General features: G+C 40.7%; 1 protein-coding gene across 2 annotated transcripts in view; it reads right to left on the reverse strand.

Moving 5' to 3' along the window:
• SOX5 (SRY-box transcription factor 5) overlaps positions 1 to 26,191 on the reverse strand; it is a 648,311-nt gene that overhangs the window by 444,249 nt on the left and 177,871 nt on the right. For both annotated transcript variants that reach the window (XM_049822486.1, XM_049822487.1), the window contains exon 3: positions 10,761 to 10,823. The gene's annotated coding sequence lies outside the window, so the exon portion shown is untranslated. The remainder of the gene's footprint in view (positions 1 to 10,760; positions 10,824 to 26,191) is intronic.

Below are 26,191 nucleotides of genomic sequence, written 5' to 3' on the forward strand. Positions count from 1 at the left end.
ACACAGGACCTTTCTTTAGGAGGACTTTGGCAATTATAAAATGACTCACTTCACTGTCCATCCTTTAAATAGTCAACTCTACCCAATTCATGGTCCCTGTGCATTATCAAAGTTGTGGATTAACTGTGTAGTAGTGCAAAGATGGCTGAAGTCACCCAGTATTACTTGTACCACTCACATCATCACTGATAGAGTAAGTATCCGATTACACATCCCTTGTGGTGGTGGAAGATGACACACATTTTATCACACATTACAAAGGCATAGGATTCTTCAAGGCAAAAAGGAAATTGTAGCATAGCAGAAAAAACACTAAATGGAAAACCAAAAGCTATTGAGATTATACTATTACCCATTTTACCTTCTTTATCAAGATAAATGTGTTACCTAATGACATAGAAAGACAGCATCTTGGTTTCATGCCTAATTTGAGAAGAAAATATTTAACATAAATAATATTTATGAAGATACATCTGGCCCAAATTCCATGAGGGTATCATGAGGGTCTTAGCATACTCCTAATATGAACTGCAAAGAGAAACACCAGTGAAGTCCTCACATGCTAAGATAATTTGCCCTGTGGTACTTCTTAAGAATGTCTTTTTATTTGGTCATTGTTAATAGGTCTTACACACAAAACTGAGCCCACATATTGCTCACAGAAGTATTTACTTTGGCGATTATCTACATGCCACGATCAGTCAAGAAGCGTTATTTCTTACTTGTAAGTGGTTAGCATGTATTGAAAAGAACACCACATACAATGCCAACCAAGATATTTTCCAGGGAAATGCTGATTGTGCCAAAGTCCTCAACACTTTTAGGGATGGTAGCTGTTGCAATGATCACCAGACAGCTGCCAAAACCCGCCCAGACAGCGAGTTCCTTGAATGCACATAAGAAAACCAAACTCTTGGACAAAGTAACTACCTAATGACATTCTGCATTATTTGACTGTCTCAGGTTAATTCCTTGGATAGATTCATACACATAAAGGTGTGCTTCAGCAAGGCAATTGTTCTTCTGTTCTGTTTTGACTACAAAATAAATGGTTAAATCCACTAGTCACTGACTCATAAAGCAATTTGTTGAAATAATGAATTCAAATATACTAATAGGATACAGAGGCTCACCATTAATTGTTTAATCCATAGCTGCATAATACTGAATTATTTTCCCCCCTTTTACCCCTGCTAGGAACTGACACAAGTACAATAATTAAAATAAATTTCAACACAACCATTTGGGAAATTGCCAACATTTTCAAGAACTTATAATTTTCTTCCTCCCCTCTTTCCCCAAGACGAAACACAGTTTTGACATCTTGGTAAAAAACAGTTGCAAACTGTTACTTACAATTTAGGGGCGGGGGGAGGCAGGAGGGGTGGGAATCACTGGTTTAATCATGACCTTTCATCTGTCCTTGATTTGGAGGGAAAGGGTGGGGGAAATTGGCCACTTACAGAAATAATCCTACCGGGCTTTCATCTCACTGATTGACAGCCTCATGTGGCTAAACACATTCACAATTATAAATAAAAACTACCCCTCTCAAAATGGCAGAACTTATCCACCATCAAGCAAGATGTGCTTGGAGCAAGCATAGCTTTTAGTGGAGATGGTGAAAATGACCTTTGAAATATGTGATAAATAACAACTCTTTTGTATTGTCCATCTCCAGCCACACTTGACAAAAGAACACTTCCAATTATTATTTACGTAATGCCCAGAACAGCTAAATACTGGTCATGTCATCATTACAAGAATGAAAAAACCACATTAATAAAAACTAGTGTTAATAGTACAGGAATAACAAATGCCAATAGGCTCTCTTCAATTTAAGATTGTATCTGAATAGGGGCTATTTGAGGAAAAGTACAGCTACACTGTTAGCTGCAGCATCCTTACAGATATTTTCAAAATGTGACTGATCACTCAGTGTTTGCTATTTAAGACTGTACAAAAACAGTGCCTTGTTGGCATTTGTCTGAGCCCAGAAGGAACCAGTTCAGTGAGCTAAACCAGCAGAAAGTGCTTCACTATTTCCCAAAGTCACTTTCCTGCCAGCTTACCTTTGCGGTTGGGCTGAAGAGCTCAGTGCTGGGCGAAGGGGAGCTGTGGGAGTGCGTGGCTGGGGCAGAGGGCTGGTGGAGCAGGGCTGCCCCTTTCTTCCAGCAGTAGGTGCGGGCAAGTCCAGCACCAAACCACGCACCAGAAGGGAACGTCAAGTGACCTCTGGCTCTGCTGCTGTAACCTTCTGCAGTCTCTCCCTCATGCCTCGAGTTCTCCAAGGGCATAATAGGTATATTGAACTATACTTACCTTTCTAAAGGGCTCCGAGACCATTGAAACGGCTCGTTAGAGTGCCAATAAAGCCCATCCCGGAAACAGCCAGACAGCTCCCTACTGTAGAAGTTTCTGGTGATGCCACGAATATCACACCACTTTGCTAGAGACAGAGGGGTGGATGCATCGCACAGCCTCTAAGCTGTGAGGATAACTTGGGAGTCAAGGACTCCTTCATACCTTTCCATAGACATTTTCAAAGATCAAGTCAAAACCAGAGCAATTTGACAGAAAATGCTGTGTAATGATCACACAAGCCCCAGTCACTTTGGAAGGGGGAAGACCCACTCTTTTTCCCCTTTGGTGGACTCCCCTAACCACTTCTGCTTCTGTACTGGAACCACACCCAAGTCACCAGGCAAGAGGACACACAGGAGCTTCTCAAACGCATGCAACCATACGTACTGTCGCAGGCACTTCAAACAGGCTTCGTAAATCAATCGCTGTGCTACTAATAACATTCCTACATACTTCTTTTCAGACAGCTAGTGTAAGGTATGAGTTTTACTGTCTTGAAGCAGGCTCAGAAGTTTCACAAGCCTTCTGAGAAAAGGGTAGGGGTTTCCCCTCTCCTTCCTGCCGGCACACCACCTCCCGAAAGTCGGGGAGGCACTGAGCCGAGCAATTTGGAACAGGACCCACGGCAGCAGATCGGCCCGGGCAGAAACAACGCTTGTCTGTCTAGGTAAGATCCCTGCCAGCCTTCCCGCTAAAATTAGAAAACGGGCGACAGTACCTTGGCGCCTGCCACTTGCTGGAGACAAATCTTTAGCTCTTTCCACAGCCAAGGGGTGGCATTTTGATTTCTGCCTGCCAGCTCCAAGTCGCAGCACTACCTTGCTATCGGCCAGGCTCTTCAGCAGCAAGACCCCCGCCTGGCACTGGCTGCCTGCTCTGCCCTCTGCCTTGGCACCATCCTTCTCCCCAAACAGCAGAAATGGGAGAAAGCTGAGAGAGGGTCAGCACGGCTTGAGACAGGTGAAACTTTCCAGAGGGGGGGACAACAATTTTCACTTGCTGCAGATTAAAACTCCAGCCTGGCTAGGTCAAGAAGTAAATTCAGCATGGAAGCAGGCGTGATCATAATTCACACAGTTATATCAATATCACTTTTTAATCAAAAGATCTCAACCTCTTTCACATAGATCACAAACACTAAGCGTCACAATATTCCTGTGACAGAGCAATGAATTATTGTGCCCACTTTTATTAAAAGTATTTAAGTTGATCTATTACCTATGTAAGTTACAGATATATCCTACTGTCACAATCTCAAACACATTGATCCTCACAAATCTTCTCTGAAGTAGGCAAATGCTATTTTCTCCATTTTGGGTAATTGGAAACTCCGGCGCAGGCAGCCTACGGCTAGATGTAAATGATCTAAAAACCCACCTAATCCCTGGGCCTCCACTTTCAACTGGCTAAGTATCTCTAAAGGCCTAGAGACATCCAGTAAGAAAACACTAGGTCAGGGCTTAGACAGAATTTAGGCCTCAACTTGGGTTGAAAACTGCCCTAAATGCACTTACGCCTTTCCTGCCTTACCTCCTTGCAGCCAAAGCATGCCGTGGGGCTCTCAGCTAGAAACGGAGGCTGCAGCCAAGCATCACAGGGGACAACCCCACATGGGCTCAGCTGCACAATCAGGGCTTCAGGCTGTCAACTCTCAAAGCAGCAACCCTTCCTCACCCGTAACTGACATAGAAAATATACAAATATCCAAAATAGGAATTATAGTAATAAAGAAAGTTTTCATTGAAACAAAATGTCCATCCTCTTAGTTAAAGACCCAATACAGAAAGGTTACTTCAAGGAAAAAAAAAAGTTGCTTTGCTCCTTCAGCTGCTTTGTCTTTCTCATAAGAAACTATTTTGTGATCATTACAGAAGTTTACACTGTAGAAATAATGCTGAGAGGAAGAAACAGAGAGGCTAAGTTTTTAATTTAATTTTTGAAAGTGAAAAATCTCGGGTAAAAAAAATGACACCTCTGCTTTTTCTGAGCTATATATGGGTTGCAGCACTTAGTGTTTGGCTACATCTGCATGTACATTACAAAGTTACCACACTGTTACAGTTATTATTGACAAACCTCTTCAAAGAATGGTGTTTTCTGTCACCTGTGAAATGCAGCATGTTTACACAAAACAGAAAATAGGAAGACGCTCCTCACCCTACTGTTTTAAGTCCGCACTTTATGAAGCTATCATTAGATTGTTATTTTACTTTAAAAGGTTGGAAAACAAAATACTGCTCTCAGAAAATGATACAAAACCCATGGGGTTTTTTTATATATATTCAGGTCTCATTTACCCTTATATTTGACACAAATGAAAATAGAACAGCATTTTAAGCTCCTGGAAATGACAATATCATGTTATCTAGATAAGTAACACAAAGCTATTATTGAAATTCTGATAGCATTTGCTTTACTGGTAAAGGAAAATTACCTGTAATGCACAGTTTAAATAATTACTTTTAAACAAAAGCTTCTTTTCTACACTGCTTATTTATTTTCTGAGACCAGCTCAGCAGGGCTATGTATTTTATTAAAATTGCCTTCAGACTGTTAATGGCAGGGTGCGTGTTAGCACAGGAGAAAGGATGGCCATTTGACTCCTGTTCCTAATATTGGGAGTTTGTCCAGATACTTAAGAGCCAGAACTCTGCTGTGCATTTGAGTATGTTAGCAACACTTGGCTTCCTAATGGTAACTGGCAACAGCATTTCAGGACAATGGGTCAGACTTAAACCGGCAAGCTTATAATTGTCCTTACAACAGCAGTGGCAGCAACAACTAAATCTGACATTTCACTTGATACCGAGTCTCCCAACGGAAAGCGATTCTGTAAGCTCTTGCCCAATATTTCTCCGTTCTTTTTCTCACACCCAACCTTGGATGTTCCCTGTGCCATATCAGGAAATGGTATAACAACTGTGAGCTACTCTGTGGCGAGTTTATGTGGCAGATAACTAACACAAATCATCCAGATAACTCTGGTAGATCTTGTTTCCTCTCAGAGGAAGCCACAGTCAAAACGCACTTTGATCCACAAAGCGTAGGCACTGAAACCTGAAGTCGTCCTTCCGCAGGAGCCATGGAGCAAACATACACCTGCACCTGTGACTGCAGCTACAAGCCCTGGGCATGGGTCTTACCTGCCCTGTGGGAACAAGGGGTCCGGCTTGGTTTGGTCACTCCTTTCCATCACCACCAAGCCTTTGACGTGAAAAGCACGTGCATCTACATTCTCACATCCTGACATTAAGCAAGTTAATTTGCTTGATTAAATCATTGTATACTTATATATGCTTACTTATTCACATGATTAAATTAATCCGTGTTTAACATCTTTTTCTTTAAAGTGATTAAAACTCTAGAAATGAAAAACTATGATTTTTTTCAGGTGAGCAAACACCATAAATGCTACTTAAACTTCAGAACTCAATTTACTGAATGAGGCGATCTCTTTCCTCTGTTGAACAGGTATCTGACTAGAAGCAGAAGAGGAGACAAAAGCTTCCTGAAGTTTTGTAAGTGATCGTGATATTGGCCAAAGAGAGCAAGGGGATTTGTCCACTGCATTGACCCTGTTTTTTCAGAAAAGCTTAACAGCTCCATAGAGCTGATATTTGTTAGAATTTTAACTAACTTTTAAATGACACTTAAGAAAAACATTCACTAGCTGATCTTCACAGGTTCTGAGGTGCCCATACCACCAACTTCAGCTTCAGAAGGAGACCTACTCATCACCTCTGAAAAACAGTCCAGATGTACACTGCTTCCAGGTAAGCTGAACCAACACCTCCCAGTGGAAAGCAACATTATTAAACACGCACAGAAGGCAGGAAAGCCAGATAAAGCTCTTGACTAATTTTTTTCCTAAATAAAGAGCATTTCCCCTTTCAGAAAAAAATGAACAAGAATTTAACACCCACACGTAAGCCTCAAAGCCAAAGAAAGGCAAAGCTTTTCAGAAACCCTGCCCTTCAGCTTGCCCTGCTACATACACCAGGGCTGGTTAGATCCCGCAGTCCGGCACTGGAAACAGTGACAGGACTTCCCACAGGGAAGCATGAATGAAAGACTTGAACTTTTAACTACCGATCCACTTACTCCCATTATCCAGTTTTCAGAAAGAAAAATCACGCACCTAACACAGTGTACTCATGTGCAGGGGACATATGAACAAGTTGGGCTTTATAGGAGGAAGGCAGAGGAATCACTTATCTTCAGGGGCAACTTAGCAATGCTTTTAAATTGTGGGAATTTTTTGTTTTTAAAAAACCAACCAAACACATTTCTAAAGAGCAAGAAAAATCATTAGCAGAAAAATGACCAGAAGCGTTCTGTTGTAAACTGCAGTAGTAAAAAGAATCCAGCCATTCACACACAAAATTTACTCACAGAGGAAGTCACAAACAAGTGTATAAGACACTGGATTATAATTTCAGATCACAAGCAGATTGATCCAAGGCATTTCTAGGTTTATGACATTTCTCCACGACTGTAGTGCCACCTTCTCCCAATCTCACCTCAGCTGCCCTAGCAACACTGCTTTTAGGAAGAGGTCACATTTGATCAGTCATCTACTCTGCTGTTTCTTAGAGCCACATGATTTTCATTGCTCATGATATTTAGGCAAGATATCACCACCGATCCTACTAATGTAATACCCAAACCCATCAAGATTACTTCATAAAACCTGGTCTTGGTTGCACTGAAACTTTTTTTAGAGAGAGACAGAAACCAATAGTTTCTGCTTGTCAGAACAGGACACATGAAAGGACATTTCATGCATGTTTTCTGGTGCACTCAGCTGCTTCAGTTACTTCCCATTTGGTCCCATTTTCATGGATGTATCAGTGCAGGGTGTGCATGATTTTAACTTGTGTCATCTGGGACTAGTCATCCACTGATTCTCAGTTACCTGAGCAACTGCTGGGTGCAAAAATAAAGGGACAAGAACGAACTGTATCCTAAGTCTCTTCATATGCTATAAAATCATCCTAATTCCTTTTTGGGCAACAGTTCTGCAGCTGAAATCCACAAAGACGTTAACAGTAAGCACCCTCACATATGAACACTCCAATAAAATATCACAATACAATTTGGACTTGCTCCTTTGACATAAATATGATACTCTTTAGACCTGGTGGGTGTAACGATCAATCACACAGAGGTACCCACCCATAAGCCACTCTTGCAAACAAGCCTCAGTCATGGATTTTTACAAAAACTAGTACAAAACAAACCAAAACTAAAGCCATCCACACAAATAAAAGATTCAGATCTCAAAGTTCAGGATGACACAGAAAACAAATGTGTGCAAGACCAGGGGCTTCCTCCCTCTCACAGCCACACAGAAATGCATGCAAATACTGTGAGCTTGCAGATTACCAATTTAGCAATTGGTTTCATTTTGAGACCTTTTGGGAGGGGAAGTAATACAGTAACAGCAATTCCTTCCAACCCACTTCCCACTGTCACCACACAGACTCAAATTCTCAGGTTGACCAAAACAATATCTGCAACAGAAAATGGGATTATAATGAGAATTTGCCTGAGAACATTTATATTATTTACCAAACTAGAAGCAAAATCTGAGGCAAGCATACAACCTCAGACAAACTCCTTTTCATTGTTTCATAGAGCTACACTCTTCAGCCTACAATGGGTGTACAAATTGCAGACTACAGATTTAATGTGCTTTACCACATCTGTGTGGAGGAAGTTTCTGCAACTGTACCAACACCCACTTTCTCATCAAAATCATATAGAGGGAAAAGTCATAAAAATTTATACTTTATTTGGGAAAAGGTTGAATAATTTGTTTTTAATGACTTTAAAACAACCTATCGAGAAAAAATACCAACATCCCCCCTCTTTCAATCTCTGGCTGCTTTTCATTTTCATCAGTAAGACAAGTTCTGCCACATGGTTCAAATCTTTTTATAGATTAATCTTTCTACTGTTTTTTGGTGGGGTTTTTTGGTTTGTTGTTGGGTTTGGGTTTTTTTAATATGATGTTAAATTAAACTGCAGGGATAAACAAGGATATATATGTCTATACATGTATTTGTATATCCATGAACATGCTGTATTTTGACAGTTGTCTTCTCCACCTTTTCCATGTCACTTGTTACCACTTTAACTGCAAACTCTTTGTTGTAGGATCCATCTCTTTCTATTCTTACTTGCATTCACAGTCCAAATTTGATCAGTTTATAGTAACATAATGTTTATATGCCAAGGAACTATAATAAGAAATCACTCACTATTCCTATTGTGTGGAAGGGCACATCTATGAAAATCAAAAGGCGCATGTGAAAAAATAATTATAAATATTTGAGAGTTGAATGTATCCTGATCAAAGGCAGTGGAAACAGGCTGAGCCTGAAGAATTATCTGAAGTCTGCCATACTTTAACTACCAGTTCCTAGCAGACAACTAAACTGTTATGAAAAAGCACAGAAACTGAGCTTTAATACTAAACATATGACCCAGCACACATAGGGAGCCAGCCTGATGCATTACACTGGTCTGCTCAGAGATGATGTAACTTCACAGCAAAAAACAGATGCCAACATACGGTTTTGAAAATTTCAAGAAACCAAGAAAGCACTTGCAAATTTAAAAAAAAAACAACAAAAAAAACCAAAACAAAACTACCAAACATCCAAACCCAGAAGATAAATTCTTCAAACCAAACAACATATCCCTAATCATCTTCATGTACAGCTTATTAGAGGTCTATTAGTGACATAGTGAAAACACAAATACTTCACTCCGAGACCAAAAGTTTTGCAACTAGAAATCTTTTTTTACAATGCTGCCAGTTAGTTTGTATTGATGAGTCTTCTCATAAATGCTAAGGACCAAATTATTTCAGATTAGAAAATGATTTATTCTCTTATCAGCCACGAACTTCTTCTGACCTCTGAGTTTGAGCCAAGCTTGCTCAACATGCCTGCAAACTCTCAGTCACAGGAGTTAGGTATTTCTCATGTCTCATGTGATGTGTTGCTAGAAGCCCCCTCCAAAAACCAGCACAACATTGCTATGCTCAGCGCTGTACAGATGAGTTAGGGAGGCACTCACCATCCCACACAGCTTATTATCCCTACGTCAGGCAAAGTGCAACAGGTGGACCCAGCAGGGAATTTCAAACAGGCAATACTTATATTTATGTTATTTACATCTTCTGGATCTCCAAGTATTAAAATTTAAATTTATTCTCACAAATTCGTAAGAAGGAGAGTAAAATCAAGGATTCTTGCTACAGTGTGCTATGAAGAAAAAGGCAGAGAAGCAGAAATACGTCAGTCACTCCCTGTTTGGGTAAGCTCTATCTTTTAAGACAGAGTCATAGGGCCAAGTAGTGCTGTCTCACTCAGACACATCTTACACATCAATAGCTTTGCCTCAGTAAGAACCCAGGAGAGACTGCAGGACAATTTATATAATTGACTGGATCAGTAGCAACATCTGTTATTAAGATCACTTGACACAAGCAATTAAACAACTACCTGCAGTTGTTCATACCCCACCAATGTTTTGCCATTTTGGCTGATTTATCTATGATGCATGACTGCCTCAGGCTGAGCTTTTTGGAAATGGCACAACTTTTTCCAAGAACAAGGTTAAGGCATATTACACTTTTCTTCTCAGCTCCTCCTCTGAAAAAACTCCTGCGCTTCAAGCTTCAGAGGAAGTTTTGAAGTCTGGCAGCCTGGCTATGGCTTTTGTCCCCAAGAAAAGCCGTTTGTCCTCAGATGGGCCTCAAGTAAGACCCTAGGAAGTATCTTTGCGAACTGTTCTCCAATGAGTGCTTGGCTTTCTAAAGTTGTAATTGTGCTTTCAGCACAGTTTTTACATGAAAGCAAGAGTTGCATCTTGATTATATTATATTTCACCTCCACCCTATTTAAAAAACATGTAGAACAGGAAATGAGACTAAAGTAATCAAATGAGTCTTCAAAGAAGAGAACGCAGTGAAGTTACAGATATCACATGAGTACCTTAGTAAAACATTTCTTGAAATAATGCGAACACCAGCCCAGCTGTCCACACAACACAGTTGTCACCCTCGAACTGGGCAACGTTGTCCAAGTAGCTCACACGCGCTGCCACCTCTTACACCGGCTCATTATTTCCCAGCCTTTATTGCATTTCTCCTCAAGCCACCCTCCCATGGCAGGGAAGCAGTTCTGCCTGTCACAGGTGAGGAACCAGCAAAGTGAAGCATTAGCCCTCGGTTACGCAGAAAGGCTGTGAAGGAACAGGGAACTCAACCTGACTGTGCAGGTCCTGGGCCAGCCTCTTCTCCCAGAGCTGAGCCAACCCACTGCCAAGTCACATCAGCACTTCTAGAAACGCCTTGCCAGCAAGTAAGAAAACACACCTCTTACCTGCCAAGTCTCCCAGCTCAAATTCTCAACTCCTCTTCTTTTTATTTTCTTCTGCTTTCAACACTGAAGGCAGGGAGGGGAAAGAAAAGAAAAAAAAATATCAAAGGAAGAGCCATAACTCTCTCATCCTAAAAGCTTTTTTGTATTCACTATAACATTTTATGCTGAGCAAAATTCTCAAGGAAATAAGTGGGGTTTCTTCCCTCATTTTTCCACAAAACTCAGGTCAGGCCCTTAGCAAAGCTCTCCCTAAAATACAAGATGCTGAACCCAAGAGCAAGACCTGCAGCATGAGGAGAGGAGGATCTCGTTAAAGGAAAACTAAACTGAAGGAAGCAATGGGTATTAAGGAAAAGATGGGGATTAGGATCCCAGTACAGCAAGGTACAGAACTCTAGGAATACCTGTAACTTTAATTAATTAGAAGCCTCTACTCAGATGGACACAAACTCAGACAGGAACCTTCAGGGTCTGCAGAGGGTGAAAAAAGGGGAGAGAGAGGCAAGTGGAAAACGGAGACACAGTCAGCTGAAATCAATAGACTGACAACAATTTCAGTGGACTTTGGATTATACCCAAAGCAGCAGAAGAAAAAAAGATGCAGCAGGAACAGGGAGAATAAATGAGAGTGCAGATTAATAACTCCAAGAAATATTATTAGTACAACTTAAGAATAGCTGGGGAACTGCAAGAGGAGGGTTAGATTCTGCTCTTCAGGCTCAAATGCTGTCTTGATCCATCAAAATCAATGGAGTAGATTTAGATTTACATCAGTGTAACTAAGAACAAAATCAAATTAAGGAGTACAAAGTAACTGGAGAAAAACCAAGCATTATTGAGCGTTCCAACACTGGGAGGCACTCGGATACCATAGTGCTGAAGGCCACGTTAGTAGATTGATTAAATGATTGATCCATCAGTAGGAGATTTATCCAATATGGGGAGGAAACAGAGAGCTTTAAGTCAAGACTACTAATCAGCTATTATTTATATTTTCTGCACACTATAAACATACAAAGGAGATGCTTTATAGAATTTGCAGTAATAATTCCCAATTATTTCCCACTCTTGAGATTAGTTTCAACACATTCTTCAATATTTCAAAGGTGCTATGTAAAAAGTTTGAAAAAAGTTTTCATAACAAAATCTGTGGAGTTTCATGTTTTCATTTAGATCATCTCTCTGAGTCTTACAGACTGATACCAAACACTACAAAAACTAAACCCAGAGCCATTTATACTATGAGACATGTGCTTTTTTTTCTGGGACGAACAATGGAGACTTTCTCTACACTTCATTGCTAGGGTCATCGTGAGGTTTGTATATGCCAATGTGAAAGTAGCAGTTTCTTTTCAACAGTTTCATGCTCCCACAAACACAGGCTAATATCTTTCAGACACTTACTTTGACTAATGCATTGCCATTCTTTATGTCATGTGTATTCTGCCTCTGTTCTAAACCCACAAACCTTAATAAAAATTAAAGCTCCGACTCGAGCTAATATTTCTTACCTCTTGTTTACTTATTTCCTTCTAAAATCACTGCAGTTATCACATTGTACCTAAGTCCTTACCACTGTGATTTCAAATTACTTGAACGTTATCTGGTTTTATTACAAATAAAAAAAATATTCCATCCAGTCTGCCTTTCATTTCCATGTTTAGTCCACAAAATCCACCCATTTCTAATGATACCTGCAACAAAGCTAGTCACATTTTGTGACATCTCTGTCACCCACTCTTTTTTTCACTTTTTAGTAGATGGCCTACAGGCACAGAAAAGAGAAGGCTACTACTGTAACCCAGGGAATTCTATTTAATCTCAAATTGAGGAGATTTATGTTTAAACAAGTGAAACAAGGTTCTATCTAGTTCCTGCTCCCACAGGTAGACTTTGATTAGTAATTACAAGTTCAGTCCCTAAATTCCAACTCATAATCAGACCATTAAAAAAAAATGCAGGTTTAAAGTTTTTTCTTTTAAGTAAGTTAATAAAAGATAAAATAATTTTAGAAAGTCTTTTTAAGGGAGAATACCAATTTCCTTTCAGAGAAGATAATGTCCTCAGCTGGATTCTTTTCTAATAGGATCTATCCCGACTTTTCAAAATGTATGGCAACTTTAACCAGAACAAGAGGGAGACTTCTACAATGCTGTGGAGCAGCAAGCAGAAAGCTACACCTTCCCATACGGAAGGTGCAATTATATTTCATATATAAGCATTTATAACAGGGTTGTGTTGAACATAGCATGACACACAAAACACTGTCCAACTTAGCATTATTCTACTAGTTTGTGTATCATTGATGAGTGAAAAGACTTGGGTCCTATTCAGAGGCCTAATGATCACAAGTGCCATTATTATTATGTCAACCTACACTTAAATACAGTTTCGGAAAGAAACATTTTTATGGCACTTCCCTGGGAGTTACAAGTGTTTTGATTCCCAGTGCTCAGCTGTAGTGGGATCAGAAAGGTATAATCCAAAACACTACAGAAGGGAACTTCAGAAGGTTTCACCTGGGTATTTATTTGAGCATGTTTGTTCACCTTTACTCAGAGATTAGGCTCTTAACTATAGTACAACAAATTTATTGCAGATCACAGGTTAGTAAATAGACCACTAGTGCATGTACCTATAATCGAAAATTAGAGCTTAGTGTCTTGGGCATAGCAGCATTTGTACTTATCTGCTGTATAGAGGAAATGGAGCAAAAAACTTGTCTCTAAGTCACCATTTCCCTTTCTTCCATCTCCCAAAAATAAACAAATTAAAGACATTGTGAAAGGTTTACAGTAAGACCCATGCAAAGCTTTCACCACAAAATGTAAAAATCCCTCATGCTTCATTACAAATCTGAAAAACAAGACAGTATCGGGAAACAACTTTCACACAATGGTTAAGAGTGTTAGAAACTAAAGAAAAGCTCTGAGACTAAGAAAGAACTATGATTTTAAGAAGAAATTAAGTAGAGTGTTTTCATATGTTGTGGACAAAAACAAGAGAAAATTAATATTTTCAGAAACTGAAAGCCTTCTCGATGGGCAAGAACTCTTGCAAACCAGTAAAAAAAAAAAGTAATTTACATACCCACTTGGACATCCCCAATTTTCTGTTCGATAGGAGTATATCTTTATCTTCAGGTACAAATAAACAACTTGTCTCAACAGTTGAAAAAACTCTGTAATTCAAGAGGATTTCAGGGGGCTCTGGAAATCTTTCAGAATTAGGCTAGACTTCATTGTGCATTAGAAAAGAAAAGACACAAAGCAAGCCACCTATATTAACCATCCACAAAAAGCATCCAGCTTCCCGGCTCTATTTTTGTGGTCAGCAAGACTTTACTCTGAAAGTAGTCCCATCACTTCAGCGATTCCCCTCCCAAACAATTCTGGGATTCTCATTTTTCTGGTTTTTTTCAAGTCCTAAATAGCAACCTCTCAAAGGCAGGGACGGCCTTCATGCAACTTGTCCATGAAGTGCTTGCTGCAGCGGATTTTCCAGTTCCCACCTGCAGTTTCAGGGTACTGTTATCCGAGATGCTACAGCAGAACACGTTAACATCCCTCAAGCTTTCGTCTTGTTCTTCAGCATTGACAATATGCATTTAAAGAAAGAAAGTACAAAGCCAGACACTTAGAATCATTAGGTTGGAAAAAAAATGTATTGGTTAATGGTTAGACTCAATGATCTAACACCACTGAGTCTACCACTAAACCATGTCCCCCATGTCTATATGTCTTTTAAATACCACCAGGAATGGTGACTAAACCTTTTCCCCGGGGCAACCTGTTCCAGTCCTTGACAGCCTTTTTGGTGAAGAAATTTGAACCTGAACCTACAAAAGCCCCCAAGAGCAGCTCAAGAGGTATAAACTGCTCTGTTCACCTCAGTGCGGTGTTAACACTGATAACCCAAGAATGACAATAACAGGGATGAAGTTGAAACTATTTCAAGGCTTATGTATGAAAAAAACCCAAAAACCAGGCTGTACAAAGCACTATATGACCTCCCACTCTGATGTTGTAGGCATGTGGCATTTGAAAGACAACCTGTTTAGCCTCCTCCCATCTAACAAGGAACCAGCCTCACAGAGCCTAAACACAGTACAACCACCACCCAAACAAGAGAGGACTTAATTCAAGTGGCTCAGAGGTGAAAAATAACATCCCACTTAAGTGACCTGGCATGAGTAGAGCTGATTTTGTAGGCAACCTCAGAAGGGTATTTATACACTTTTCTACCCTCCCCTGCTCTCACTGTAATACTTGTACAGAAAATTTCTTAAATCAGATATGGCAGAACCACTAATAATCCATTTGCACTCTGGGTGAGCTTGGCTAATGAATTCAAATGAGAGCAGAAGCAAGCCACGGACTGCCAGATTTTTAATATCCTCATATTTTCTAGTAATGGTGTAATTGTAATTAATGTTTACTTTGTTGTGTATTTTATTGTTGAGTCTTTAAAGTCCTCTGGGATCCCTTTGGGATATACAGCACTATATAAATGTAAGTTGTTATTATCAAATAACAATCACCGGCCATTTAAATTATACAATAGCTACCTGATTATACTTAACCAAGTTAAAGCTCTAATAAAAAATGATTATATATAATCTAAATTAAAGATTTTTTTCCCCAGTTCAAAGAACCCAAAGGTCTTTGCATTGAGCATGCAAGTGCCCTGCAACACCTGGAGCTTGATCCTGCAGTACTGAAATCAGTTAGGATTTTTGTTGTTGCTTTCAATAGAGAGGCGATAAGATGCTTGCCAGAGTTAAGTATCTCGACAATTCTACCCTTCTGAAGCAGTAAAGTTAAGATTTATTTTGCCTCCCAAAATCATTTGATAGAGTATTCGGTCTTACCTCTAGTATTGATCCTGAAGCATCTATAGCAGTAATTTTGGCTGCATCACCGGTTATATATATGCTGTATATCTGAGAAATTATTTCAATGTAGCATAGAGAGCCCTGAGCTTACGCTAAACCATTTAATTTGGTGTTGGTGCCGTCAGTTGGGTGCATTGTGGAACATGAAGAGGGCAGCTGACCCTTCCTCTCTGTGGTCAGAAGTCCCAACCTCCTCCTCTTTTATGATAAAGCCACAGGGACACAGCCTCCAAAATATTTACCCTCAAGTCTTGCACACGAAACAGTCCATGCAACCACGACAGAAATTTTAAGATGCAGTAGATTCTGGAAGTGCTGTTGTCAGGCATACTTCAAACCCCCCGAAATCACATAATCAGTGATAAGGTACAGTGACATTTTATACATGAACTCTTGGAGATTATTTACTTGGCTTTGAACTGTTAGAAATCACATCTTCAAGCTTTGAATCCACTGGGGAAAGAACTAAGTTAGCTGAAAGTCTAACATATGAAAACATGACTCCAGGACTTAAGGTTAGAGAAAACCTTGCTTTCGCTCTCTCCTAATAAATACCATGGGAGTGGGGCGGGGGAGCAGTGTGGGTAGAAACACATCTTTTCTGGCTGACCTCTGCCAAGTCATTTCCTTTGCTTCAGGTTTCTCATCTGTGGAATAGGAGTAATGGCATTAACCTCGTTCCTGATAAATAGCGTTGTAGATGGGCCTACATTATATTTCAACGATAATAGATCATCTTGTGGACCTTTTAGTATCAATAAAAAAAAAAAAAAAAAATCAGAGTCAATGACCTGTTGGCAAGTGATGACTAACACAACTTAAATTCAGCTGCACAGGTTAAGAACACAGTCGGCCCAGGATCCCTCCAGCAGAGGTGGACACACTACCCTACAGGTCATAAAGGCCTAATGGGGGCTGAAACATTTTTGCTGAAAAGCATCTCTATGCTGACTACAAAGGCGGGCTCAGATGAAAATGTTCAAAACCTAGTGACCTCAGCAAAGTGCCTAATGTTAGTTAGGATGAACCTAGAGCCACAACCTTGATTTTAATCAGTTCTGGATTCTTCTGAATTTTATTTTTTAAATATCTAAGGTTTGATCTGAACTTCCCTACTTTTCCTGCTTCCTCCCCCAAATATTTTTTTTAATGGAGAAGTTACAGTGGGTTGATTTTTATGTGATAAAAAGAGCTACTAAAAACCATTACCTTCAGAAAATAACTTTGACAAATTCTCCCACCAGAAGTATATTTTGTTTCAAAGCTAATATTTCAAAACAAAGACGTTCAATTTTCATGTAAAATTGTTCCTTTTAATTTTAAATGAAAATAACTGAAGTGAGAAAAGACTGTGTATCTTTGAGAATTGGATGTTAATTCTTTAAGATGTGGGCTAAGATCACGCTAGCTGAAGATCCCTCTCTCCAGCAACGCAAATAGCCACAACAGTGACATGCCATAGACCTTTCACATACACTTAATGACTTCAGTGGCGCTCAGCCAACTTCCACCAGCTGAGAATCTGGGACAGAAGCCCCAGCTAAAATCAGGGCTCCCTTGAAGGAACCTCTCTACACAAGCAAAAGAAGAGACAGCCCTCACAATACAGTTTGTAATTTAAAAGGACAGCATAACCAACAGATGAGAAGTAGAGATTATTATTAAAGGGAGCATAAGCATCTGTCACAAAGTGACAAAGAAATCTGGGGAAAAGCAAGGCATGGATTTCTTGAGTTCTGAGCTCCCAACTAATGCTTTCTTTCTTAAGGACATTTCTCACAGTCAGGATGGAAGTAAAAATTTAATAAACTATTGGTTATTATTAATTTAAGTACAGTAGCCATGCATCAAAACTCCACGTGTATTAGCTAACTTTGATTTTAAAGTGTTATCCACTGATCTTTCCTGCTTGCTAAAGCATGCTGTCAGTAAGGTTCTTCAGCTACAGAAGGTGGTGGATGATCATACCCATGTGTGTACACAGCTCTCCCCTGAAGTACAAGTCCTCCATCAGCACTGAGACTGCCCAAGTCACCAGAAAGCACTGCCTTTTGTTTGACACATCTCTAACATGTCAGCAGAAGAGCACAGGGTGCTATCCATCAGTCAAGCCACAATACACCCTGACACACCAGTTAGGAGGAGTTGGAAGGCTAAGTCAGGGATGATAACTTGAGGTGGGAAAAGGATCTGGGAGGTTGGGGAGGAAAGGAGAGAAGGGCAGGGGCGGTACAAGATCCATATTGTTGTTTCACTGGAAGGACACAGCATGTCGTAACGAATTACCGTTAATTTGCACCACCAGTACAGTTAAATTGAGACCGGCAAGCGACGATGACAAACAGCACTTGCAAGATCGCATAATGAGGGGGCAAGGCTGCTTCACTGGAGCCGCTTCACTCAATTAGTGGACAAGGCTTTTAATGCTGCTATGCACAACCAAAGCAATTTTGATTACTTAGAGCTAAGTCTCCATTTAGAATGAGTCACAAGCTGAAACGGTTTTGGGGTTTTTTTGCTTTTAATATAATTTATCTACAGAGTATTCGAATGGTAATAAGCTAACTGAAAGCTAGACACATTAGCCTCTGTTTGTGCCTAAGTAATGTTGAAATATGCTTTTCAAAATAAGTTCAAATAGTATCTATTCTAGCAAATAAAACCAATAAAAAGATAGCAAGTAAGCAATAACTATGCCAAAAGTGAGGGCCAAATCTTGCTCTGATTCACTGTGATTTATCTCCAAAACTTTGGAAGAGGATTTTGATAGAACAGCAAGAGTTTCATGACAGTACACTTAGAGCAGCGGTATGCTTTGCTCACCTCCTCTTGGCTATATTTACAACTAAGTGATTTGATTGATTCTGTTCGCCAAAGACCAAAACTGCATTACCTCCTGAGTAGTATATAAAATTGTTTGTGCAGTTGTTTAACATGGGTTTCAGACAACTGATGTTTAGGAAGTATGATTTGATCCTAAGAAACTCACAAAACCCAAGCAAAGTCTGTTAATGTTTATTAAATATTTCCAAGTTATTTCTGCTAGCCTAGGTCAAAACCTTAGTTTCCACTGTTGAAAGTAGAGTTGTACAAATAACTGTGGCTTAAGGATACTTTTGCCAGGCAAAAGAAGGTGCTGCCGGCAGTTTAAAAGTAGATCCTGTGAACAAGATGCTGCTACCAAACTCTCCTTACCATTGTGTCTTCAGGATTAAAGTATTCACCAAGATTAGGAGGACCTGAATTTAAATTAAACATGATTTGGAGCAAGGATCTGTGTGTGCACCATATCCTAACATCTGCCCTAACCACTAGTCCATCCATACCTACTTATCAGTCTTTCCAGTTGAAGCTCTGCATAAACACTTACATATTCCTTGGCATAGAGAGTGGACCCGTTACCTGTTTTCACAGGGATCAGCCTGCTCACAAACCTACAGAATTATTCTGTTTCTCCCTCCATGAATGTATATGCATGAGTATGTGTACATAGACTAAGAATGGAATATGAGAAGAAGACAAACTACATTCAAGACCTTACTCAAATTTAGGAAGAAAGAGGATAAGAACATGGATCTCCTATGTGCCTGTGAGCAGTCCTCATCAATAGGCTGTATAGTTAACTGAGTCGTTTTGGAAATCCCAAGAAATCAAAATGCTTTGTTTCATATGTATTGAAATGAATCATTTTGATGTTAAGAATTTTATTTTCATCTTTACTTTGGCTGAAATTACTTCTCAGATTTGACCCAAATTTCTGAAGAACTTTAGCTGCTTAGAAACTGAATTTTTGGATACATAAATTTGTTTCTGTGGAATAAAAAAAATCTACCCAAACATGCAACATTTCAGTACTTCATCAACATTTTACAAGTGGGTGGAGGGGATTGGGGGGGGTGGGGGGGTGTGGAGTGCTGTTGAGAGAAAGTGATTCCTTATCAAAGAACCAAGAAAGATTATAACCCACAATTCTCCCTATATCTGATCTAGCACAAAGCTGGATTTTCTCACCGGCCTCCAAAGCACCCAGTACTGCCCAGTCACTGTGGCAGGGTACCCAAACCAACAGACCAAACATCTGATGCATTACGGGCACTGAGTGGACATAGGCTTTGCCTAAAGCACAGAACCAGGAACATTTTAAACTGCTTCATTTCTCAGCTCCAGTACAGCTATGTATGTATAATTTATGTAAGATTTGACTCGGCAGGGTAGCTGCATGCAATCAGCATATTGTTTTTGTGAAGGTTCCCCCTATTGCCCCTTAGACAGATTTTAACTGTCAGTATATTGGCCTTTTGAATTTTTGTTTTCATAATACCATAAGCTATTTGAACATACATTATTATATACTAATCATTGCTTGTCCAATTTTTTGAGTCTTACAGGCGACAGCAGAGAACAAGAAATGCAATTTAGTTAGAACTTCAAAGCAATGTTTCGTTATCATCCAAGCTGGGGCTTTTTTATGCCTCTTTCACTATTTGGTTTTAGAAGTGAAAGGAAACCAGTTGCTTGAAATTTGTTCTTTCAAATTTCCACCCACCTCCTCTTGCTCTTAAAGGAGGAGCTTTATGATAATAGATAGGCTGATCTTGAGATCAATCACAGATAGAGATATATTTACTGTCCTCGCATAGTCATAGTATTGCTTACATTCACATGAATTAAAGATTGCCTAAATCCTGCCTCTGAACATTTCCAAACTTTAAAAAGATAGAGATCTATATTTGAATTTTATATCCATCTCATATCTCTGTAGTGGGATGAACAAAAATACCTGATTCAATCACACCTGAACTCTATAAAAACTGGATCTTTCAAGATTTGATGTCATCCTGTGGACTTGTGTACATAACAAACAAGCCTTCAAAAAACTAATGCAGAACAGCTCCACTCCACACTCATCCTTATTCCTTTTCAGGAGTGCCTTTGTATGGTTTAGATTTGCTTTTGAAGTGGATTAAGCTAGACTCCATATGGCATTTTTAGTGGTGAAGCAAAGTGCCCACATCAGGAACTAGTGCAGAACAGTATTGTGCCTCAATGCATAGCCAAGCTTATTCAATAATGACCTAACACAGGGTAAGCCTGAATAATATGCTCAGGTATAATAAGATGCTGGGTACTTGATGAAAAAATTATGGTGAAAAATTCAATGGTTTACATTGCACAAAAGGTCACATTACTGTAGACATTCAGATTGGTTCCTTTATAAATTAAAATCCACAGATAAGCCACATTCCATATTTTTAAACTTAAATCCCAGACTTGAAAGTCCCTATGCTACAGGTGCATTGGGGATGGCGTCTTAGTCAGGACAAGCAGGACTGGCATGATGGACTTCTGCTATTCATATAATGGCTCTCCAACCATTACTAGCAATCCTGGTTACTCCCTCCTCCTTTCTTTTTGACCAAACAGTCCAGCCTGGACACAAGACAGCTTTTGTTAAAATCCATTTAGTTCAATGAAAAGGAAAAAAAAGTCAGCTCCTCCAAACAAAATTTTAAAAAGTAAATCAACAATATCTTTGACATTTAACTGAGAAACTACCAAAAAAAGCAAAAACTATTTTAAAAGTTCACACAATTGGAAAAGTTCTTCTGGCTGGAACAATTGGTAGTGGAGCAGAGAACAAGAAACTGAAAAGGTTAAGGTTTTTCTGTATGAAAATGGTAACAAATACAGTCAGGGGGACGGTTATACATATGTTTTTGAACTAAAACTCTAACCTGGCATGATTAATTTTGGCCTTAGTTTTGTCAAAATATTGGAGTCCATATGGCACAAAGCAAATAATTTTACATTTTTATTTTAAACCCCTATGTGTTTTTCTCGTCCATTCCCTTCTCTTCCACCACACACACTGGCAGCCGCCACCAATATGCCAAATGCAAAATCAACCCTGCAAGCCGGCTGGCACAAGCACTCTACAATACTGGCACACACTTCCTTTTGCAGGGGGATTCTCTCTGAAAGCCTGTGGCACATCCAAGCACCCCTGCTTAGCAGCTGAGGACCCTGCCTACCCCAGTCACATCAGCAACAGGGTGCCTCAACTGTGAACGCGCTGCCCATTTCATTACGCTTAAATAAAACTACACTTCGCATCGGTGCATCGATTCCCCTTCCTGCCCCAAAAAATCAGTCAGTGCTATATAGTATCTTTGTACTTAGCAATGGAAAAGTATTGCTGCTGCAGAAAGAGAGGATGCAAATCACTGCAACGTAAGAAAAAAAACAACAACAAAACAACCAGACATCACTCAGGCAAGCTGAGCAAACTCCTGCACCTACAGTTGGCTCCACAGAACATAGATGCCTAAGTGAAGCAAAGGATGTAACTCCTTCGCCTCTTGTCCATAAAACCTTCAGGGAGCTGGAGGGAAATCAGGAACATGGAAGGCTTTGCTGACCCTGTCAGGATTCAAACTAGTATTTGAGCTGCAAATACTAAAGTCATTCCCTTTGCTACCCTTCCCTTTTTTTTTTTTTTCCTATGCATGTCACTCAACCCATGGCACAATTTATTTTTTTTTTATATATAGATGTAAAGGTTTTAGCTAGATATTCATTCAGAGTATAAGACAGCAGGCTTCTTAAATAAGCAGACAAGTAATAGTATTTTTAGATAAAGACCCAGAATAAGCATTGGAAAGTCAAGCACACTGTACTGAACCAAAGGTGCGTATACCTTCTAGTTCATTTTCTACACTTGTACATTAAGTTCGTGGCCAGAGGTGACTCTCGCCTCCCAGTGTGATAAACATCCTCTGCAGCTACAGGAACTGTGCTCAGGAACTTCAAGACATCCCTGATGGCAAGATCAAAGTAATACCCCTTTTCACTTGTAGCAGGAAATGGTGAATCCTTCATCTGTGACAGCCTGTTTTCAGGGAGTTTGGGAGCATTTCTGAGAAAGATCCGTTTCTTGGGCTGCATTTGGTCACAGTGCACAAGCTGCAGGAGCCTCTGGAGGGACGCTGTCCAGCCACAGTTGTTCAGAGGTCCCCACGTCAGCCCAACAAGTGCAAATGGAGAACGACCCCACGCACTGCTCTTCCCTTGAGACGCGGTGAGGAGCCCAGAGGACCAGGTGAGTGCACCTGCAGTAGTTGAGGGCACAGCCTGCGAAGTTTGATGCTCCCAAGTGCTGGAGGCTCCTTGCAAGGGTACATCACCTTGTCGCAGCCCAGCTGAGAGCTGACCGAGGAGCAAGTAAGCAACAACTAACAATTTGATTACTCCCTGCTACAGTGTAATGGTTAATCGAGATCGCTTGATTGCAACAAAGCTAAAAACTTTCGTCTGCAATAGCCTAATGGAGAGAGAGGGAAACTTTGGTCTCTTGTAGTCGCACAATACATCCACAAGACACTGGGCTGTCTGCCTCTTCCCACATTACCAAGTTTCTGTTGGAGCAGCAACTCCACCTAACAAATGTAACTTTAACAACAGTAAAACAACCTAATAGCTTAGCGTGCCAGGGGGCTAATGTGGTGGGCCATTTAACGCTGCACTAAATAGCCCTGGTTTGATTCTCATTGCCAAGTGCTGAACTGAGAATTGCAACTGCAGGAGCAGTTCCTAATTCATTAGTTAAAGGGGGTCATTGCTCATAGGGTGGGGAAGAGGGAGGGGAAGAGCAAAGAAGGGGGGGGAAATATCAGACAACTCTAAACATTCAAAGTCGACAGAAGGTTGCACTCCTGAGAGATGCGGTATTTAGCTGAAAGCCTGACAAAGCTCTGCAGCTGGGAGGCCTGTGGTGGTTTTACTCGGCACTAAAAAAGTTGCCATAAGACACTTGTAACCTGTATAATAGGCTTGGTGGGAACAGGGAAGCTGGGAATGAAAGGAAGGTGAAAACATCTTGCTAATAACACTGCGGTTTCGTTTCAACTGGCCCTCAAAACCATACACCATGCAGGCTGCCAGCACGGCAAAGCAGTAGCAAAACAAATAAACTGCTTTCCCAACTCCACTTCCCAAAAAAATGAACCCCCAAACCAGACCCGACTCAAAAGGAGATCACTTAAAAACTTAAAATGATACAACAAAACAAGCCCAAATTTACAGGGCACCTCTGCAAAGGGAGAGCTTTATTCCTGAATGTTAGAAACCTAAAACAACCGTTTTCTCTAATTTCTGCCATCACTCAGATTGGCCTTGAATTACCTCCTGATAGGCCTCCCATGTGCTTGCAGATGAGAGAGTGTAATGGGGATCTGTTAATTAACTAGAAGCAAAGTTGCACGGTGGGGATCAAACACTGGATGCGTCCTAAAACTCCCACAGAGAAGATGAAATGCAGCGCAAACTTTAAAGACTTCCCGTCATTAGCTAAGACCTTGGCTGCTCCTGGCCCAGACCCCTCCTGTTTCAGAGAACAATGAGGACAATGATGGCAGAAATGAAATAGTGCAGCAAGGAACAAAGGAATTAGCTATTTACCCACAGAGAGAGAAAGGAAAAGAGGGGCAGGGGGAAGGGAACTTGCTTTTTTCCTAGGGTTTCTGTCTACTTTTAATTAATTTACGGCTGCCAGGGACTTGCACACAGAGCACGCCCAGGAGCATTGTGTTAGAGCACGGTGTTAATACACGTAACATCTACTGTTTATTCCCAGGCAGGAAGGAGAAGGAGCTGGAGCAGAGAGGCAGTGGGGAAGGAAGAGAGGACATCTTCACTCTTTGCAGCCACTTGAAAGAGATGGGCAGGGGTGAGCAAAAGGTTACACTGATCTCTAACTTCTATGAACCTGCTTCCATGTGAGCTATTACTCTTTAAAAGAGCTGCAGGTAGGGTAGGTCACTGTGGACAAGACTTGCACTGGGTACTGAAATGAAAAGGGAGGGCACGAGGGCAGGGACACCCAGGCGAGGGACAGCAAGCACTGCACTGACAGCTCATCAGAAACCAAAGGGCCAGGTTTAACAGGCTTCCTCCAATGCCCTCAGACCAAGGGAAGAGACCTCAGAGTGGAGACCCACAGCCAAACACTGCTCTGCAGAGATACCCAGCCTCACTTCACTGTATTTCCAGAGCACGCACCCTGAGCTAATAAGGCTAGCCTTGCAGCAAGGCTAACTGGACTAGGCAGAGCACCCCACTGCCACGATGGCACCAGTAGCTAACTTCTTCAGTGGTGCTGTAGATAAATGCTGCCCCCAGCTTCACTGAGCTGAAAATCCAACTATAGCTAAACTGTGCCTACCCCTCCGACACAAGGGCAGGGCTGGGACCTTACTAGAAAGGCAACTGGATGCAACACAGGATATCCTAAAACACCTAAGCTGGCATTGTAAGCCTATGTTCGAGTGACTGACTTGAGCACCAAATGATAATGTGCTAGCTTTGTCACATATTTTCATGAAGCCTAAACCCCAGGATGCAAAGCAGCACTGCGTTTCCACTGCAAGCCTGAAGGAAAAGGCACAGAGAAGTCACACTGTGCAAGGAGAGCGAGCCCTGCAGTAAGACTCTGCAGCTCCACCTACAAACCCACCAGACCTTAGAGTTGGCAATGGGTGCAGCATGAGAAGCTGAAGGGAACAGAGTAATTCTCCTGGTAGGTGCTTTGTGAACTTTGGCTGAGGCTTTCATCTCCCTTGGAAAAGGAGAAAAAGAAACAGAGGCTCTGCTGAAAAATATGAGTCTGCAGCTGACCAGATTTATTCTCAGCCTAGACAGTGTCTTTAGGCAGCAATGGTTTCAGTCCATATTTTGCACATCACTGCTTTTGATCAGGAATGGGAACAGGAACATGAGCCCCAGGTGAGAATGAAGCATTTACAGTATTTTCTGGTTGCTCAGAAGAATAGGGTAGGGGTGCCAGTCTTTTTCAAAGGTAAGATCAAATGATACTATTATATATGTTTTAAAACTAAGAGGCATAAACATTTGGTTTCTAGGCTACCTGTTCAGAAGAATCAGCATGTGTTTCACAGTTCAGCAAGAGAGACAAAACCTTCTAGGCTTACAGTTAACAAGACCAAAACAACAGTTAAAAAAGCCCATCACACATCAGACATGTTTGGCTATGTAGGAGAAAAGCACAGAAAACTTCCCTGACGTTTGGTCCAGGGCACCAAGCTTGACCCACCACAGGACGAGTGAGGGAACATCCTTTGATACCATAACTAGTGTCTCAGCACTGTCCTACATTAGCTAAATCCAGAGATAGGAAATAGACATAAGGTGAACAGAGGATTAGAGGATTTTATATCCTGTTTAGATGTGTTATAAAGCCAGCTACGCTTTCAAAGGGGAAAGTGATGTCTTTTTTTTCCAGAAGCATCTCATATGCCTGTGCCAGATAGTTAGGTTTTCATGTAACAGGCACTATTCTCCAGCATTGCCTACATATCACTCGATCCTTACTAAATTGAACTAAAAGATCTAGGAGCACATCTCATTGCTTTTTCACTCTTCTCTGTTCCAGCTCTTGCTTCTTCCCCCAAGGACTGCTTCTCACTATTGGGAAAACACTACCGTCACAACTTCTGTGTCTGATTACATTGTCCTCTACCAA

The sequence above is a fragment of the Accipiter gentilis genome, chromosome 18, assembly GCF_929443795.1.
Source record: "Accipiter gentilis chromosome 18, bAccGen1.1, whole genome shotgun sequence".
Classification (NCBI taxonomy): domain Eukaryota; kingdom Metazoa; phylum Chordata; class Aves; order Accipitriformes; family Accipitridae; genus Astur; species Astur gentilis.